The sequence below is a fragment of the Schistocerca americana genome, chromosome 3, assembly GCF_021461395.2.
Source record: "Schistocerca americana isolate TAMUIC-IGC-003095 chromosome 3, iqSchAmer2.1, whole genome shotgun sequence".
In the NCBI taxonomy this organism is placed as follows: domain Eukaryota; kingdom Metazoa; phylum Arthropoda; class Insecta; order Orthoptera; family Acrididae; genus Schistocerca; species Schistocerca americana.
In genome coordinates, this window is record NC_060121.1 from 560968732 (window position 1) to 560990933 (window position 22202).

The following is a 22202-nucleotide window of genomic DNA, read 5'->3' on the forward strand; positions in this document are numbered from 1 at the left end:
CACGACCTATTGTTTGGAGTGTCACACAATAACTGAGCAGCAAGTCGCAGTGCACTTAAGGAACACACGAGAACACCGTAAGCAAACATAACAACACTGTACCTAGCAACTACGGAGGCACAAACCAATGTAGGTGTGGAAACTTGTTAAAATACGGGTGCGAATTTCACTAGAATCCAGCAACAAACACCACTGACATTCTAATTTACGCTACTTTGTTGTTAAAAGCTGTTTATTGACTAACAATACGAGCGCTGACTACTAATCGATTCTGTAGAAGCCGTACATCAATAGCACTTTCCATAAGAGCAATACCTACGGCGCAATTTTCAGGTTCTTCATCCTGTATAGACGAACGCAAGTCAAAAATTAAATACATATACGCGAACAGTCCATAATTCACACATAAGTGTCAGGCAAGAGGTCCACAGAAAACTCTATATTCCTTGATTCTGCCTCTCTCGAGTAGCGCGTGTGATAAATGAAAACTTATATCTTTCCTGCGAGCTCTGATTCCTGTTACTTTGTCACGATGGTCATTTCTCCCTATGTAAGTGGGCGTCAACAAAATATTCGCATTCTGATGAGAAAGTTGGTGATTGAAATTTTGTGAAAAGATCATGCCACAGTGGTTAACGCCCTTTTGCCACGACAATTCGATTATCACATCCGTGACATTCTTTCCCTTTTTCACGACAAAAAACGAGCATACCATACTTTCACTTTGTCGTTATCCTTAGTCAATCTTATTTCGTAAGGACTCCATAATTCGATGCAGAACTCCAGAAGATGGCAGACAAACGTAGTAAAGGCAACCAATTCAGCAGATTTGTTGCATCTTTTGTATATTCTACTAATAAAACGTAGCCTTTGGTATCCATATAGTTTACCTAACAACACACGACATTTTTTGGTCGTTTCTTCAGTCTAGCTACTGATTTAAGGATCACATGAAGGAATGCTCTCTAGACACTGTCATAGACAGTTTCCACCGTTTTCTACTGTTTCTGTTGCTATAATTTGTAAAGTTGTATTTTGTGTAGAATTTGTAAGTTCTACAGATTTAAGCGCTGTGTAATATATTAAAGTTATTTGCAGTATATTTTTAATTCTGCAGGTACAGAATTTTATGATGAGTACAATGCTAGGTATTTTTAGAACTATTTGTACAACATGTTGGCAGTTAAGCAATACTTAATATGCAAATATGGCTCTACCTTGAGCAAATCCTATTTTCCTGCTACCCAAACTTGTTTAGTAGAAGTTTCTCCAGTTTCAGTGGCTTTGATTATTCTCTATGTCCGCCTCTGGTAGCTGAGTGGTCAGCGCGACGGAATGTCATACCTAACAGCCCGGATTGGATTCCCGGCTGGGTCGAGACTTTCTCCGCTCAGGGTCTGGGTGTTGTGTTGTTCTTATCATCATCATTTCATCCCCGTCGACACGCAAGTCGCAGAAGTGGCGTCAACTCGAAAGCCTTGCACGAGGCGAACGGTCTACCCGACGGGAGGCCTAGCCACATGACAGTTCCATTTATTCTCAATTAAATAACATATGAAGAATTAATGCATTATATTATATAATGCATTAATGAGATTACAGGGTTTATATTAATATAAGTTCCAAAGGAAAATTAACAGGAAAATGTAAATATATAGCTTAGTATTACATATTGGTGTTCACATGGCTGTCTGATATTTTCCGCACAGCATTTAATCTGCAACTAAAATACGTTTATCAATGTTTTGTTATACAACTTGCCCAGTTTTAGCAAGAGCTCTTCACATAAACTTACAATAGAAGAAAATTAGTATCTTCAGAAAGCCATAGTGGAACGAAAAGAAATAATGAACGAATAGCACTGCAACGGAAACCAGTCCTCAGAAACATACACACACACACACACACACACACACACACACACACACACACACACACACAGAGAGAGAGAGAGAGAGAGAGAGAGAGAGAGAGAGAGAGAGAGAGAAACACCTGCAAAATTCAAAATTCCTGACAAGTGAACATCACACAAACAGCGAAAGAGTGCATGTTAGGAATTCCACTCAGCTGCCCTGTAGAAGCGTGACTACGTGACATCTACAAGAAGTAAATAAACACACTTACATACACATTCTGTCCTCATCCTCTCCTGCTGACTATTTCACAAAGACTATTCACATTCAACATATCCATCAATACGTTTTCCGAAAACTGGTACTATAATCTAAAAACAGCTAGTCACAGAATAAAATAGCGAATGTTTATTTACAATATAACATAACACTATACAATGACAGTTGCGATACAGAAAGGAGAAAAATACATCGATAATTTCATATTTCATCTAAAATTAGAAAAATTACACAACAATAAATAGATAAATGCATATTAATTGCAAATAACATAATTGAAGACAATAATTACAGTTGTGTTGCAAATTCAGACGGCTATGTTAACACCAATATGTAATGCTAAGGTATATATTTACTTTTTCTTGTTAATGTCTGTGTTTCTATTTATATTAATGTGAACACTCTAACTTCAAAAATTGTTATGTATTTTAATGCATACTTTTTTGTATGTTATTTAACAGGTAATAAATGATCCCACTGATGGTGTAGAAACTACTCCAAAAGATATTTGGATACTAAAACTAGAAAAACTGTTTTTGCTCAAGGCGGAAACACATTTACTTATTATAGTATATTAGGAAGAACACACGGATAAGAAAAAAAGCTGCAAACACAAGATGATTCTCTTAACGATACTTCGTCGGTTGTGCACCATTTTGTATCTTGAAACAGAAGAATGCGTTTATCACAGGACATGTGATACTTTCAAATAAACTTGTTCCTTTTATGTCCTAACAATTTTACCTATCTTGAAAATTAATTTTAGTTTCACTTACTGATATTGGTGTGAAGTAGATAAATAATGTAACAGATAAGCTTTTAAATACAGTATTGACAAGACGTCTCGATTACAACTCTTTTAAATTTCACTTGAAAGGACCATATTGTTCCTTTGAAACAACTTTAATTTTCCTGAGTATTTTCTATAATTTCCGAAAGAGACTACAGCACGTAAAAATTGAATGCCATAACCTAAAAATGGAGCAAGAAAATATATCATACTTCTATTACAGGACTGGCTAGAGGCGAAAGTACCAAAGTACAACACTCCCCTACTTATGTCGAGGCCCTCACACTTGTTATTGTTTATGGTCGACTGACACTTTTCGCACCATGCACCATGGCGCAACAATTCGTTTAATCTGATTATAACTTAATGAGACAGTACATACTTTTTTCTGATTTATTATAACAACAGTATAAAATATCCAGTGACATCGGTTTTCCACTTCCTCTTCTTCTTCCTTGCCTTTTCCTCTTGTCTGTATGCGGTTGGAAATCTTGCAGATGTTAGTGATAGTGGCTGGATACCCCACCCGACACCACTAGGTCCCAACTTATCACCTCATCCCCCTTCCCCACCTGGACAAAATTCGTGTTCAAGTGTCAGAAGGTTTTCAAAGTGTTTGCAAAAAGTGTATCTCTGGCGGCAGGCTCGTAACAGACCTATTTCTATTTCGTTGGATGTGGGAAACTGCCTAAGTCACATCCATATTGACCTACTCACCACCCCTCGTCGTTAGTCCGTAGGGCGGATTCGACCCGCAGAGGGTTTGCCGCTTAACATGAAGATTAACAACGGCCTCACAACATAAGAGGACCAAGAAAATGGATAATCCGATATGTTTGGTGCGGGTAGTGTTAAGTGGACGCACCGTCATTGAAGAAACAACGCAGTTTCACGATACACCTCAACGTCCGTTTCGAATTCCAAGCTATAGTGTCCGTTACACGCGTTCTCAGCAGAGAACGGTATGATAAAAACCTTTCAGATTAATGTCCAAAGTCGGACTGATTTACTAGCGTATCGTAGTTTCAGATCACATGGAACATTCGTCACATCGATAAAAGAGACAGCTATACTGAAGTTTCTCATAACAAATGTTTTACGACAAAATATCTCTTTCACGTTGTAATTGCGTAATGAGAAAACGAAGTATCACTTTTGGATTAACTGGCTCGGTTAGAAATTCTATGACCGTGGAATTCAAAATTATAAGCGCACCAATTTCTGTTCACACTGGAAAATCGGACTTCATCAGAATAAAACAGTCAGGTTCTGTATAATAATTACCAATAATAATTATCTCACTGAGATGGTCACAATGGCGGCCGGATAGATCGCGACCAAGCCGGCTAATCCCAATCACAAAAACTCACCGCTTGATCCATGGCCATAGCTACTAAAACATGATGTTGACACCAAAATGAAGCAGCACAATGCACTGAATATCCTTACTTATTATTCAAGGAGACTTACATGGACAATACTCCCGTAAAGATATAAGCAAAAAAGAGATCATAAGAACATCTACTCTGAAAGGCCAGCGCGAGGAAGAAGAAATGTCGCAACACGACGTGGCATGAACTCGACTAATGTCTGAAGTAATGCTGGAGGGAATCGACACCATGAACCCTGCAGGGCTGTCCATAAATCTGTAAGAGTACGGGGGGTGGGAGGGGGGGGGGGTCGCGGTGGAGATCACTTCTGAACCGCACGTTGCAAGGCATCCCAGATATGTTCAATAATGTTCATGTCTTGTGAGTTTGGTGGCTACCGGAAGCGTTTAAACTCAGAAGAGTGTTCCTGGAGCCACTGTCTAGCAATTCTGGACGTTTGGGGTGTCGCATTGGCCTGCTGGAAATGCCCATGGGAATGCATAATGGATATGAATGGACGCAGGCGATCAGACATGATGCTTACGTACATCGACCTGCCAGAGTCGTATCTAGACATATCATGGGCGCCATATCACTCCAGCTGCACACGCTCCACACCATTACAGAACCTCCACCAGCTTGAACAGTCCCCTGCTGACACGCAAGGCTCCACGGATTCACGAGGTTGTCTCCATACCCGTACACGTCCATCCGCTCGATACAATTTGAAAGGAGACTCATCCGACCACGCAACATGTTCCCAATCATCAAAAATCTACTCTTGGCGTTGACTGGTCCAGCCGAGGCCTAAAGCTTTGTGTCGAGCAAAAACGGTTCAAGTGGCTCTGAGCACTATGGGACTTAACATCTGAGGTCATCAGTCCCCTAGAACTTAGAACTACTTAAACCAAGTTAACCTAAGGACATCACACACATCCATGCCCGAGGCAGGATTCGAACCTGCGACCGTAGCGTTCGCGCAGTTCCAGACTGAAGCGCCTAGAACCGCTCGGCCACACCGGCCGGCCTGTGTCGTGCAGTCATCAAGTGTACGCGAGATGGGCCTTCGGCTCCGAAAGACCATATCGATGACGTTTCGTTGAATGGTTCGTACTCTGACACTTGTTGATGTCTCAGCATTGAAATCTGCAGCAATTTGCGGAGGGGTTGCACTTCCGTCACGTTGAACGTTTCTCTTCAGTTGTCGTTGGACCCGTTCTTGCAGGATCTTTTTCCGGCCGCAACGATGTCGGAGGTTTGATGTTTTACCAGATTCCAGATATTCGAGGTACACTTGTGAAATGGTCGTACGGGAAAATCCCCACTTCATCAGTACCTCGGAGACGCTGTGTCTCATCGCTCTTGCGCCGACCATGACACCAGTTTCAAACTTACTTAAATCTTGATAACGTGTTATTGTAGCAGCAGTAAGCTATCTAACAACTGCGCCAGACACTTTTTATGTTATATAGGCGTTGCCGACAGCAGCCCCGTATCTGCATGTGTGTGTTTCTCTGTATTTGAATACGCATGGGTATAACAGTTTCTTTTGCGCTTCAGTGTAACAAGAGAAGAATGAAACAATGACTTAGATTTTTCCTTTTACTCAAGGAGATAAAAATTAAATGGTGTTATCACGCTTCAAGTCCAAACACCCTCTGAGGTTTTTTTGTCATAAAAGTAATGTTTTCTGTTCAATAAAACATCATTGTCTATTCAGCATGGAAGGGGTGTTCAGTAAGTAATGCATCATTTTTTTTTTAACGTAGGCTGACTTTACTCAGGATTCAAATACAGAATGTTATTTCCCACTCGTTTGGCTACAAAACCCTGTATTTCAGCATATTTTTTGTCTTCAGTGCTCTGAGGATAGTACAGTACACTTCCGAATAGATAGTTGCATAATGAGGGAGGACATCAAACAGAACAAACAGAATCCCAGAAGTCCGTCGCCCTGACTTTATTGGCTGAGGGTAGGCTTTGAACACTTTACTCGGGGGAGAGGTTGTGTGGCGCCACTCCATGGATTGCCATTTTGTTTCCGGTTCGAGGTAATGAACCCAATTTCATCACCTGCGACTATATTCCACAAAACATTGACACAATAAGCCTCCTAAGAGGCAAGCTGTTTTACGTAGATGGTCCTTCGTTGCTCTTTATTGGTTTTTGTTAGGCGACAAGGAAATCCAGTGTGCACATGCCTTTGAGTACCCCAGCTGGTGGACTAGTATTTCAGCACTAGCAACAAAGATGTCCAGTTAAGCAATGAGGTGTTTGATTGTGATCCCTCGATCTCCTCGGATGAAAATGTCCGTGCGTTCCAACAATACAAGAGTCATAGCTGTGTGGAGCCAGCAGACACGCGGGAGATCTTTCAGGTTTGAGCGATCTAGTTGCGATGATGACAGACGCCTCGCCCAAGGACTTACCGTGCTTTTGTTCCTGACAGGTGCCCGTAGACATTCTACAAGCGCCTATGGACATCTTCGATGCTCTGGCTTTCCGCAAAAACTGACTCAATGAAAGCTCCCTGCTTGGAACGCATCTCCGTCAGAGACGCCATTTTGAAGCCAACGTATAGCACAGCCACCTATCACAACTTCATGAAACTGTGGGTCCGAAGCGGGAATATTCCGTGATAACCTCACGACAAATTCCACGTTTTTTCACCCTAAATTGGAGGAGAAAAAAATATGTATTGCATCACTTATTGAACGCCCCCCGTATGTTATACAGGGTACAAAAAATCATTATGACGCTTCAGGACTTCAGCTCATTGTAAAGCATATCATTATAACGTTCACTTTTTACCGATGACCTCTTTTCCAGCTATTCTCCAGAACTGGCTCTGTGCGTCTAAAAAACAGTGAGGATCTCTTTTCCTGCAGGGATTTTATCGTTAATTTCTTTTTTTTTTTTTTTTTTTTTTTTTTTTTTTTTTTTTTTTTTTTTTTTTCTAAAACCGCGGAGTGCTTCCATTCCATGCTCTAGCGTTTCATCTTTGGCTCAACGTGAGTGACCCAGTTTCTATCTCCAATGATTAATTTCAATTCATTTCTCCTTCACTACCTTGAAGGTCTAGAAGCTGCTGAAGAAGTTTTTCACGATTGCGCATGTGATCTTCATTGAAGTTTGAGGGACCAATGCTTGCACAGACCTAACGAAAGGATTGCCATACACAAAATCACGTTTCCGTCTAATGTACTTTCAGTTCGCTACTTCATCAACAGTTACCAATCGGTTATTCAATACCTGGCATAGGTAGTGGATGTGACTGGACGTGGCTCCTTGCAGTGGGATGTTTCAGCGTAGATATCACTTCAAAATGCGCTGGCTTCGCTGGGTTTATCACATAATGGAAATTCCAAGCAAATTAAATTCCGTTCCTCGACGTTGTTTCCAAGACAAAGCGGCAAGCTACATTTTCTATCACGTACCATGTTTACATTTGACTGCAAGCATAACAATATTGTTATAATATATTTATACAGACAACAGTCTTGAAAAATAGCCTCAAATTCGCCGTAAGTACCCGCTAATTGAAACATTCAAAAAAAGCTACAAATTATCAGTACAGAACCTCACAGCTAAATTACATTCTAATTGTATGGGCAGATGAGAAAATCACCCCGTGTAGAGCACTTTCAAGACACTTTGGTAATATAAGAAATTCATACGTATAGGCCAACTAAAATTATCCCCTGTCAATTCCAATACTAATCCACTTCCGATTATATTGACTGTCCTATCTGCCACTTGTTAAAATCCTGCGTACTTCTATTCGTTACGTAAACGACACAGGTAAGCATGTTTGTAAGAGAAATTACCTAAATGTGTTCCACAGTGCCACTAGATCATTGCATGACCTCTATTACCGTACATATCTCTTTTGTAGCTCTGAAATGGAAAGAGATAAGCGGCGTTTTGATTTCAGTTACATTATACATTTCGTAATTGAAATTTATTTTGGTATCAGCACATATATCTGCAGAACATACGTGCTTCAACAGGAAGTCATTGGAATCGAATACTGTGTGCTACTACTGATAGCGTACACTAGTTTGTTATTTTGAGTGAGTTAACAAATCAAATTCTGTAAATTGAGTCCAGTGCGAACAAACGATGAACAAATATTCGAATATAATACGTATTTAGCACAGCTACAGTTAGTTTCGTGTTAACTTTCCAGTCTCATTTACATTTTTTAAGTAACATATTTTCATTTACGACTGTGTTAGCTCAAATTAAACTGTCAATTCCTATTAATCACTCTTGCATGGTGTACAGATTTATTGCTCTTCTTCCAGTTACAGTCTAGTTTCTACGTTGTTGTTTTCGTCCTTGCATTCTAGGAAATGTTATTACGTAGAAATATTCAAAATATTGACTAAGTTTTTGCTATGCCTTTTTAAGAATGCTAGTTTACCTCTACGTACAATGACTTGCATTTACTTTTCAGTTTCTCAAACTTACCGTTTTTTTCTCATTTTAGGGCACATATTGTTGATAAACCCGTAAACACTCAATTTCCTTTACTTCCATTTGAGAACCGTTTTCGCAAAACTTTACGGGAGACACATTTATTTAACTAACAAGCAATTTTACAGGGGTATTTTTTTACAATTAACAAATTTAGTACAGTTCTGAATATGTTGTAAGATAGTCATTCCTTATATACATAAAATCTGTGGTAGTTTATCAATTTGGGAACAGAAAAACAGTTTTCTTTTTTCCAGACTTGTTATATGCTCAGACTTGATCAGTGACACTTGAATATTAAACGCCCTTTTTTAACATTAAAGTCTGAAACTAATGCTTCTTTTTCCCTTCTACATAACTTCAGGGGACTCTTCTTCTCATAAATTCTCTGTGAGCTGTCATGAACTTCATATTCCTCACTATATATGTCATTGTAGAAAGTTACTGCATCCTCATGAATGATAAGGAAACGCACTGCTTTCATTACATACTTCTTCTTTTCTGCACTCAAATGGTTTATCTTGGGAATAATCACAGCACGTGTCATTGCTTTGAATGAAGTAATGTCCTTCAGAACATCACAACGTACTTCTGATCCAGAGAAATACGTCGGTTTAACAGCATATTTAATCTTATCATTGCTTCACCAGTAAGTTATTGCTTGTACATCCATCATTTAGAAGGACACGGTAGACTCCGATATTTATCCATAAAACCATATGAAGTTGTAGGAAAACCAGTCTTTTCCTGCACATCAGCACCTTTCCAAACCTCGCTCGGATGTTCTGTATTCACCAGGTGATATGATATCCACTCCACTGAATACATGAATCGATAGCACAAATCTATGTCCACGAAAAGTAAAATAGTGGGTATGTTCAAACAACACCGTAGTGCATTTCATACAATGTCTCAGCATACAGTGCATTATCGAATTCTTGTTCTGGCTGTTGCTCAAGTCTGAAGGAAAGCTCACGTTTCGATACTCTCTTCCCAGTATCTCTAGTCCTCTCTTCCAGTCAATGTAGGAGAAAGTTTCGTAGTGGAGATGCAATTTGATCTGCTCTTATTGATATAATAAGGCCGACTCCTTTAGAAGGAGATATTTTTAGAAATATCGAAACCTAGCTCAAGGGCTAATAGACCTATGTTTTGCAACTGGTTATCTGATTTTTTCAATCTTTTCAGAATTTCAAAGTTGCTGTTTCTCAGCCATGTTTAAGATTCCAGCTTCTGTTTCATACCACGCATGTAGAAAAACGTCATCAGTACCTTGTTTTGGTTCATGTAGCACAGCATTCAGGGAACAAAATCAGTTGTGTGTGAACGACTTCTCTAGTAGAAAAGTTTGGTAGAGCTTAATTTTTACAATGTCTTCAAAGTATTTGTTCATGATGTGTGAAACTACCTTGCACGGATTTTATACAGGCACGTGTCAGCCTTACACTTCCTGGCATTCTTCGGTCTCTGCGACCTATATTTTTAGTTGGAGCTCTTTAGATACTAAACAGGTGTCAGTGTGAGGATTACCAAAGCCAAAATTAATAGTCTTATAAAACACTGTCTCAAATTTTGACACACAACAGCATTTATTAATCGCTTGTCTTTGTTGTTTGCAAAAACTTTCCCGCATAATATTTACATTTAATGCTGGATAAAATATGACCAACTCATTTTCCCTCTGCTGTAGTGATACTCTCTACAGTTACACTTAAAAATGTGCTCTATCACTTCTTGTGTCATAACTATATCGGCTTGAGTTGCTCTTCAGCCGCATCTTCGTTATGTAGTGCTGTCCCATGTTCTTGATAGTGCTAAGCAATCCGGACTAACCGATCCGTCGATACACGTGATATTTTCTAATATGTATCAGCACAAACTGGTACGTGGGAGCCATCTCGAAGTTTTATCGCATATCTGATAGATACTCATTTAGAAGCCTTACCTTCAGTGGCATGAACAACATATCTAGCTGGTGCTGAGATATCCACGTATGACAGAAGGAATGCAGCTCATCTTCCTTGCTCTTATCTCCTGAAGAATTTTGTGTAATAGGTTATTGAGATACCACAAGCCAGGATAAGAGAGTTTGCCTGCATGAGAAAGTCAGGAGTCAATGTCAGGTGCAGCATTTTGCTTTGAACATCGAGATGATTTTCAGATTTGAAGATAACGACCGTGAAGGGTTAGGATGGATGTAGGTTGCACTAGTTACATAGAAGTGAAGGTTCTTGCACAAAATAAACAAGGGTAGAGAGCTCAATGAAGGCAGTCTTCGTACTGGAGTTGATAACTAGTCACTTAGGAATAAAATCAATAAAAAGTGCTGGGAAGCTAAGCATACAGATGTAATGTGAAGAAATCAGAAAGGAAAGCCAGGATAAGAGAGTTTGCCTGCATGAGAAAGTCAGGAGTAAATGTCAGGTGCAGCATTTTGCTTTGAACATCGAGATGATTTTCAGATTTGAAGATCTTGAACCTTTATCTTTCTTAAAGCCAAACTGATAGTCTAACAAAGCGTCACTTTTCTTCCTCGTCCTTCTGTGTTTTATTCATATCAGTAACTTAAATAGGCTTTGAAGATAACACTGTGACTGTTGTCGCATTTATGTGGCCTTAATGCGACTTTTCCAAAGTTAATCTGCCCTCTAAATCGACGCCTGTTTCTTTGTAAATTGGGTCAGCAAACGACTCTTCTGTAGCTTGAAGGTCTCTTGGTTCACCAGTGGCATTACTGTTGCTCTCTTTATGTTGTTGTCCTAACTGTACAATTCTCCGAAAGTTATTTTGGCTTTATCAAATGGTGAATCTGCTCCTTCAACGACCATTTCCTTTCTGATTTCTTCACATTACATCTGTATGCTTAGCTTCCCAGCACTTTTTATTGATTTTATTCCTAAGTGACTAGTTATCAACTTCAGTACGAAGACTGACTTCATTGAGCTCTCTACCCTTGTTTATTTTGTGCAAGAACCTTCACTTCTATGTAACTAGTGCAACCTACATCTATCCTAGCCCTTCACGGTCGTTATCTTCAAGTTTTACCCATCCTCTCCACCTCCTCCCCATAAATTCCTTCATTGAAAAATTGAAAATCCCTTGTTGCCTCGGAATGTGTCCTTTCATCAGATTTCTCCTTTTAGACAAGTTGTTCAAATGGTTCAAATGGCTCTGAGCACTATGGGACTTAACAGCTGAGGTCATCAGTCCTCTAGAAATTAGAACTACTTAAACCTAACTAACCTAAGGACATCACACACATCCATGCCCGAGGCAGGATTCAAACCTGCGACAGTAGCTGTCGCGCGGTTCCAGAATGAAACGCCCAGAACCGCTCGGCCACACCGAGTGGCCAGACAAGTTGTGCATAGATTTCTTTTCTCAACTCGCATATTCGATTCAGCGCCTCCTAGTTGGTTATCTTATCTATCCATCTAATTTTCTACATTCTCCTGTAACACCATATTATAAAACCCTCTGATCTCAACGTGTCCGAACTATATTGTGCACGTTTAACGTCATACAACGCCATACTCTAGAAGAATAAATGTTCAAATGTGTATGAATTCCTAAGGGACCAGACTGCTGAGGTCATCGGTCCCTAGACTTACACACTTAAACTAACTTATCCTAAGAACAACACACACACCCATGCCCGAGGGAGGACTCGAACCTCGGGTGGGAGGGGCCGCGCAGTTCGTGACACGGTGCCTCAGATCTGCGCTACTCCAGAAGAACATATCCAGAAAACGCTTCCTAATACTTACATTTATATTCGATATTAGCATATCCCTCTTTTACAGAAATGTTTTTATTGCTAATGACAGTCTGCGTTTTATATTATCTCTACTTCAGCAATCGCCAGTAAATTTGCTCCCCAAATAACTATATTCATTTACTACTTCTTGTGTCTCGTTTTCTAATCTAATTCCCTCACCCTCATGTTATTTAATTCGACGACATTCCATATGTATACACTGGTGTGCAAAACTGAACGACGAAAGCGACTTTCGCCTGTTCAGTCACTGCCAAGTAACGTAACTCGATGAAACTTAGACCATACATAGAAAAAGCTGCAACTGTATAATAGAGAAGGTAATTGTCAGGAATACTTAATGAGACGAACAGACATGATACTTTTATTGAAAGACGATAATTACACTAAAGTCACCGCGATTTATGACTGTCTGCTGGATATTACAAAAGGCATGACATGGTTCTTAATAGGGTGTATGATAACCACAGACGGCAATACATGTTCTGTAACGTGCCCCATACCTCGCCGCAAGATTGGTCGGCACTTCTTGTGGCAGGGAGCCCCATTCCTCCACCAGTGCGGTTGAAAACTGCTGGAGGTTCGTTGGTGCAAGCGGACGTGCTGCAGTAGATTGTCCCAACGCATCCGAAAAGTGCTAGATGGGATTTAAGTCGGTGGAACGGAAAAGCCAGTCCGTTCGCCGAAAATCCTTTCGCATTGTCAGCCATATAAATCGATACATCCTTCAAAAAACGCACTTGAGAAGGGAGTACAGTGTCACAGTAACGTTGACTGGCGAATGTACCGTGTTCAAATATCTGGAACTCAATATGCCTACGCAATATTATGTGTCTCACACCATTAAACGTCTGCCACCAAAACTCTCACGTTCTACAACATTCCTGGGCGCATTACGTACCCTCATACAGGGGGAGGAGAAAACGTAATCCACCCAGGAACACTGTCCAACATGATCGTTATGGCGTTATTTCTTTTCAACGTACTGTTAATTCTGTTTAACTGCTCTTCCAATGTCACCGGATAATCTCAAAGTTTTTATTGCTTCGTCTCGAATTTCCTCTCTGCAAAAATTATTCTTGATTCTCTTCAAACCTTGCTCAGTTTACAGATTGAATGACATCGCACAAATTCTCACTGTCTTCGCAGTTATTGCTTCCTAGTCATACTTTTTGGTACTTACAGCTGTAGTCTGGTTGCTGTACTAGTTGTAATTAACCTTTGTCCCCTGTACTTTATCCCTTATACCTCATACTTCCCAAGAAAGTTTTGCAGTCAGCAGTGCCAAAATATATCTCTAAATCTGCAAATACTTTAAACGTTGATATCCTTTTCACAAACTATTTTCTGAGATTTATTGTGCAATCAATATTGCCTTTTGTGTACTTACCCTTCTCTGGAACATAGAGATCGCCTTCTACCAATTTTTTTATTCTTCTGTAAATATTTAATTTCAGTATTTTGGAGCAATGAGTTACTGAGCAGATAGTTCGGCAGTATTCACGCCTGTTAGTAACTGAGTTCCTTGGAAAAGGAATTATTACATTCTTCTTACAGTCCGTGCGCATATCTCATACATCTTGCATGGATGCCTCTCTCAAGAACCTCATTATTTCGGAGGGAATGTCATGTACTAAATAGGTTCTTGTTTCTGCTTGGATCTATTGGTGCTCTGTAAAATTTTTCTCATAGCATCTTATCTTCTACACAATCCGTATGAACACCCTCATCCTTCCCTGTAAAATTTTGTTGAAATTTCTTTTTTTTCTTATATAGGCTTTCTGCCTATTGCTTCCACCTTTATACCTTCTCCTCTTTGGTATTACTGGTTCGTCATTTGAGCTCTTGTTATTGGTGCAGCAGCTCCTGTTTTCTCGAAAAGTCTAGTTTTCATGTAAACGGCATCATGTATTCCTCTAGTTATGCACGCTTCAGCATCCCTGCATTCGTTCTTTAGCCGTCTCTGTTTAGCCATTTAACTGCTTCTGCCAATTTCAGGTTTTTGCCTGCTTCATTTACTGCACATTTAAATTACTTTCTTTCGCCGGTTGAATCCAACATCCCTGAATTCAACATTTCTACTGAGCCATGTACCTTTTGCCTGTTTGATCAATGCCCTCATTATTTCTGCTGTCAGATATACTTATTTTTCTACTGTATTCCCTTTGTTGTAGCCAATCATTGCCTAATGTGCGTTTTGAAACTCTCAGTGACCCCAATTTTTTTCAATTTATTCCGATCCCATAGCCTTGATTTCATACCTTTCTGCAATTCATTCAGTTTTAATCTGCACTTCATAACCACTAAATTAAGGTAAGAGTCCACTATCTGCCACTGGAAATGTTTTTCAGTTTAAAATCTGGTTTCGAAAATATGTCTTTCCATGATATAACCCATGTTTTACTTTTCGCTGTCAACTATTACACTTACTAGTTTCAGCAACTAGTACTTTATGTATGGTTCAGATTTTCTTTTTAATGTGACTCTATTCTGATATTCTTGTCATTGTAATGAAAATTCATATGCACATGAAACGTTGTTTAACTTAGGCGTCGAAAAGAATTTACCCTAATTAGTTCAAATTCACAATCTTGTGCACCTACAACTCAGTCAACTGTCATTACCAGCTTCGTTACTCTGTTACACTTGTATCCAACAGACGTTCCCCTTTTATACATAACGTTCAAGAGATAATCAGTCTGCAACAGCACTTCTCGAGGCAACAGAGGCTTTTTCAACAGTAGCTCTTCAGGTATTTTGTGCTGAGTTCCTGTGTCTTAGATTTATGCCCCATGGAGCTAACATTTATTCCATTGTTTGTGTCGCTTACACGTGTGCAGCCAGGTGCAGTCTTTGATGAAATACGACATTTCGACAGCGTACCTTTCCGCCATCTTCAGGTGTTACCTGCAGAACGATCGACTTTGGTATGTTACGCCTCTTTTATACCCATGCCTCGATGGTGGAGTACTGGGGGCGGGAAAGGAATGGGGATCTCAATCATCGGATGCTGGTTCCAACTTGAGCCCCTCAGTGCTTCTACATCCATCGTTGGTCGCTGTAACAGCTCTCGACCGACGTTGCAACCTCAGTTGGCTCAGCTCTGGGTCCCACGCTCTGCTGTGACTTAAGACTGTCCATACCGATCGTGTCTCAACGGTCTCCTTTAGGACATAACACGAAAAACAAAAGGTTTATCTCAGCACTAACGGTTATTCATATTTCATGGACACCCTTATAGTTATGCAGTGTTCCGCAGCCGCAGATCTTGCGGGTCGGTTGAGCTCGGCGTGTCTCCTGTGTTCCTGGTGCCTTTCTTCAACTGTCTGTAAAGGCAGCCCGATATATGCCACAGCACATTTACGTGGAACAAAATAAAAAAAAGACCCCCGATTTGCGGAGCCCCAGTTCATCTAGTCCCTAGTACTGATCGCGGTTTCGAAAAACGCATCGAGTCTCACGCCGAGCTAGGATTCTGCCGCTCATGTTCGATAATTGTCCGCCATATGGCAGGTCCTATTTGCCTGTATTTTCAGCCTGAAGGCACATCGAAATTGTCTCTCGCAGTGTCCCTCCATTAAGGTGGTAAAGTTCCGTTGGTAGGTTGTACAGGAAGTGTGGCGTACCAATACGCTGTGAGCGATGATGGCAGCTGGAAGCATACGAGTACAAACTGGAGTGGTGGGTGTACTGAACACACAGTCTCGCCTACCGCCGTCGACTTTTCGCTGGACCAAGACATCCAAACAGGGGAGCTCGCTGTTCACTTCCATCTCTACGGTGAGTCTGATGCTGAGATGTAGAGAGGCAGAGAGCTGAGACGTTGGAGGATATCTTCAAGCTATTCACGCCTTTCTGACCACGCAACCAATATACTATCAACATATCTGAAGAAGCAAGAGTGCTACTTCTCCAGCGCTTTCTCTTCAAAGCCTTTCAACAGCAGGTTCGTCCGGACCGTTAACGGAGATCATCGCGTGGAGACACCGTCCGTCTGTTCGCAATCTCATCAATCAGCTCAGAACGCAGATCACCACTCAAAACAGTTACGTTCTGGGATACATGATGTCATGCGATACCTTCAGTGGGCTACATAGATGATTGAAAATGTAATATATGGACAAAGAACCAAGGTATTAGCATTTGCACGCTTTGGCAGGCACTCTGCTGGCCAAGGCGATGTTCTACATCTACATCTACATCTACATCCATCCTCCGCAAGCCACCTGACGGTGTGTGGCGGAGGGTACCCTGAGTACCTCTATCGGTTCTCCCTTCTATTCCAGTCTGGTATTGTTCGTGGGAAGAAGGATTGTCGGTATGCTTCTGTGTGGGCTCTAATCTCTCTGATTTTATCCTCATGGTCTCTTCGCGAGATATACGTAGGAGGGAGCAATATACTGCTCAACTCTTCGGTGAAGGTATGTTCTCGAAACGTTAACAAAAGCTCGTACCGAGCTACTGAGCGTCTCCCCTGCAGAGTCTTCCACTGGAGTTTATCATCTCCGTAACGCTTTCGCGATTACTAAAAGATCCCGTAACGAAGCGCGCTGCTCTCTGTTGGATCTTCTCTATCTCTTCCATCAACCCTATCTGGTACGGATCCCACACTCCTGAGCAGTATTCAAGCAGTGGGCGAACAAGCGTACTGTAACTTACTTCCTTTGTTTTCGGATTGCATTTCCTTAGGATTCTTCCAATGAATCTCAGTCTGGCATCTGCTTTACCGACGATCAACTTTATATTATCATTCAATTTTAAATCACTCCTAATGCGTACTCCCAGATAATTTATGGAATTAACTGCTTGCAGTTGCTGACCTGCTATTTTGTAGCTAAATGACAAGGGATCTATCTTTCTGTGTATTCGCAGCACATTACACTTGTCTACATTGAGATTGAATTGCCATTCCCTGCACCATGCGTCAATTCGCTGCAGATCCTCCTGCATTTCAGTACAATTTTCTATTGTTACAACCTCTCGATACGCCACAGCATCATCTGCAAAAAGCCTCAGTGAACTTCCGATGTCATCCACAAGGTCATTTATGTATATTGTGAATAGCAACGGTCCTATGACACTCCCCTGCGGCACACCTGAAATCACTCTTACTTCGGAAGACTTCTCTCCATTGAGAATGACATGCTGCGTTCTGTTATCTAGGAACTCTTCAATCCAATTTGTTTGTAATTACTTCCAAACTACTATAACTTTGTATAACTACTGTAACATGTGTATTATGTGTAATTTTGTATAATTTTGTATAATTCTGTGTAACTATGGTAATAACTGTAAGAATATCTAATGCCAAATTATTACAATTTTGCATATTGATTGTAATAACAATTGTGTCTAAATGCCATACGCTAAATAAATCTTCAATCCAATCACACAATTGGTCTGATAGTCCATATGCTCTTACTTTGTTCATTAAACGACTGTGGGGAACTGTATCGAACGCCTTGCGGAAGTCAAGAAACACGGCATCTACCTGGGAACCCGTGTCTATGGCCCTCTGAGTCTCGTGGACGAATAGCGCGAGCTGGGTTTCACACGACCGTCTTTTTGGAAACCCATGCTGATTCCTACAGAGTAGATTTCTAGTCTCCAGAAAAGACATTATACTCGAAGAAAGATAAAGTTTCGATTCCTTGCACAGACGACAGCTAAAATGCTCTGAGTGACGTATTTTTTGGACAGGCGCTGATTTACCTTTGGTCATGATCTAATAAAGGTTATAACAAAATGGTGTGGCCAAACATAGAGGAACGTCCTCACTCAGAGAGGAATAAAATGTCTTGTTTGGATATGAGTCCGCTAACGCTTTATGTCCATGTTACAGCTCATTCTCCACTTCTCTTCATTCATTTTTCACATTAAAATATGGGAGCCTCACAGAAACAGAACGTACCAGTATTACACTACCGCCAAGAATCCTCAAGAAATTGTGCACTCCTGTTGTCAACAAAGATTTTCTGTCAACGTTTGGTCCGGCATTGTTGGTGACTGCTGGCGCTCATGTCCTTCCACCCAGACTTAACGTGAAAACTTGCCGCGCTTTCTGAGAGACTAGTCTACAGAATAGTCCGCCTATTCTGCGAGAGCAGTGGTCGTCAAACTGCAGCCCGTGGGCCGTATGCAGCCCGTATTAACTATTCGTGCATCCCACAGTTCTTAGCTGTATTTGCATTCAGCAGCTAGGATCGGAGTCCAAAAATCGTCAGCTAACGTTAAGAGCTTCTTAAGAGTGTATTTTTCCTGCTTAATAACGAACAATAATACTTAGAGAGACAGATATGCTTAATTTTAATTGAGCTAGTGAATTCGGCCGTGAGCTAAGTAAAATTGGCCATTTGCTTCAGGGGCAGAGGTCCAGTATTGGTCCGATATTGCTGGTGACTGTTAGCGCCTCACGTTCTTCCACTCGGGCTCAATGTGAAAGCTTACCATGCTTTCCGAGAGAATACGTATTCTGCTAGAGGTGTGATTATCACTGCGGAATTACGGGATTTGAGAGAGAGACTGTATAGTTTGTCCTCCATTACCGACAACTCACGGGCGTGCGCGACTCTTACCGCCCACCTACCATTGTAGAAATTTTGACACTGGCTTAACATGGTGACAGAGACCACGCAACTGTACTGTCACACCTGTAGACGGCTAATGTTGGTAACAATCTGATACAGACCACAATCAACACGAAGAGTTCCAGATGGTACCGACGTGTGCCATAGAATATTACTATTGATGACAAAGTTGGCGAGCGCTCTTCAAATGACAGACAGGTCAAAGTTCCACTTAAAATTATCCCATTGTAATTATCACTGGGTAAATATCGGAGCACAAACCGAGAAGTTAACCTAACGTGTTGCAGATTTTAATTGCAAATAAAGGCCTGCCATAGTGGCCGTGCTGTTCTAGGCGCTCCAGTCTGGAACCGAGCGACCGCTACGGTCGCAGGTTCGAATCCTGCCTCGGGCATGGATGTGTGTGATGTCCTTAGGTTAGTTAGGTTTAATTAGTTCTAAGTTCTAGGCGACTGATGACCTCAGAAGTTAAGTCGCATAGTGCTCAGAGCCATTTGAACCATTTTGTTTTGCAAATACAGTGCAGTTAATATTATATTGCACTTGACGGTTAAGAGTACGTGTTATCTGTATCATACTCGGCCAATCATTCGTTGCAGCCTAGCCCGACATGCGCCCAGTTACTATTGTCAGTGCGCCGTGACAGGTGGCAACGCAGTGCGTCCCTTTCGTGGGCTGGCAGGTAAAATGTAATTTCAATCGCACTGTAAAGAAAATATTGTCCCACACGATAATGAAGGAGTCCGCATTTCGAAGACGAAGTATGGACTACATACACTTTGAATAGGTGCAAATGTGATCATAAAACCAAAACAAACTACATCACAGAACACACAATTATACATCTTTTATACATAAATTTACCAGTAAACAATAAATACTTCATTGGTTCATGGGCGCCTCATCAGATAATGTTGTGGGAGCTGCACAATATTTCAAGGAGACAGTTGCTCATCATCTTCAGGTGCTTACTGACGTGTTGTTGTAACGGCTCGCCAAGATATAGGCTAGCTGGCTATAAAAGTGCAGGGGCCAAGAAGTGATGCTATAAAGTCATCGTAGACGGATCGCAGAGAACGGCTACATCCATTGCCCGCTAATGGAGAAACGGGTCACGGTCTTCGCAGGCGCGACGCGGGAAAAGCGCGGCCACACATCGCCATCCAGCGCGCGCGTGGGTAGAGTGTTGGTACCCAGTTCAAGTGTGGGAATTCCGATTGCCCGTCTGTTGATTCGAATTCGTTCGTCTGCGACCGACGATGCTTTAGTACCGCCGACGCTTGTGCCCATGCTTTGCTGAATTGACATCCCTTGTCTCTGTTAATCATGTCATTGTATGTAAGTCGACTGCTTCTTTAATGGTGGAGTCTGGTACTAAACAGCACAGGAAGAATAATACTCAGGATTTGCAATTGTGAGCTGTACCTGACTCTGTCGTCGAATAAGAAATGTACTGGAGGAATTGTAGTAGGCTTCCGAAAAGTTGGTCGGTCATCTCATGGACGAAGCTGAGTGCAGAGGCAAAGAGATTTGTCGTAGCAGGTCGTTGATGGGGCTGCTTAGAGGAAAGATTTTCTTGTCTGTCTTCCGGTGCTGAAAACTCAAGGGCATTTGCATCTCGTACCGATCAGTTGCTATGGTATGAATTTGAAACTGTAGTAACATGGAGTGGTCGGTGTCCGTTATAGATACTGTCCGGTTCAGACGCGGTACGTACTCGTATATGTAACAACGATAACAACGAGTATCAGCTTTAAGGCTGTTGGAATACAACGCATCCCGCGCCCGGGTTCCCGGGTTAGATTCCCGGCGGGGTCAGGGATTTTCTCTGCCTCGTGATGACTGGGTGTTGTGTGATGTCCTTAGGTTAGTTAGGTTTAAGTAGTTCTATGTTCTAGGGGACTGATGACCATAGATGTTCAGTCCCATAGTGCTCAGAGCCATTTGAACCAATACAACGCATTGAGCAAATGAAAAATGTCATTCAAAGAATTTTGTAAATATTTGTGATATTGCCTCCTACTGAATAACGAATTCAAATATAAGCACAATTACTGTTATTAATCAATTGATTATCCGCTCACACTGAAACCACAAAAACACATCGTCAGACGACTGCAGTGCCACATCCTTAGGGTCGCTGAGGGTAGCAGAAATCTGAAGAAGAGATCACCAGACACGAAGTGTTACGAATGATACGGATTTTTAACGATCAGTACTTAGGGGTCAGCCGACAACTTTTTACACCCTTACTGCAGCTAGTCAATTTGGTGCTCATAACATACTAATTTATGCAGGTTACCAATTAATAACATGATCTAAAGATTTGAATTTCGAAGTGCGATGTTAGCGTTGGCGATTGGGCCAAAAGTTTGACGACTACTGTATGCCTAATGGGAAACAGGCACATGTTACCGCTGATGTAAGACAGTCCAAGACACTTGGGTCAAGTAGGGCCTGTACTTCAGCCTCCAATATCCCCTGTCATCAATAGGCAAAAGTTTCTAAAACTGCTAACAGACCGTAGATGGGAATAACATCCACTCAGCATCCTCTACAACTATAAAAGACTTACTCGATCCATCCTCCAGTACCGGGACACGGTCCTAATCTGCCAAGAAGTTTAAATAAGCCCACACTCCACTGCAGAGTGAAAATGTATTCTGGTAACTATCAATATACATAATAAAGCAAACACATATGGTATGTCGTACGGTTCAGTCTGAAGATGGCTCAACGATTCACAGCCGAAACACCACAAGAAGAGAAGTGGTTCGACTGCATTCTCAAACTTCATGAATCAATAAATAACAGTTGTATACCATTCATATTGTAAGAAAAACGTGTTAGACTAACCTCAAAGCAGGCGTCCGCCTTCCGTAAGAATGATTATGTGATTAGTAACTGTTTAAATGAGTCGAGAATGAAAGATTTTATTGCATGTGGAGAAACAAAACAGTATTTCGTGAAAGCACCTCGGATCTGGTAGTAACAAGAGTCGTATGACTGGCAATAGGTCTAACATTGAATGAGGAAGTAGGATTGCGGTTAGGCTTCTGTGAACAGAAT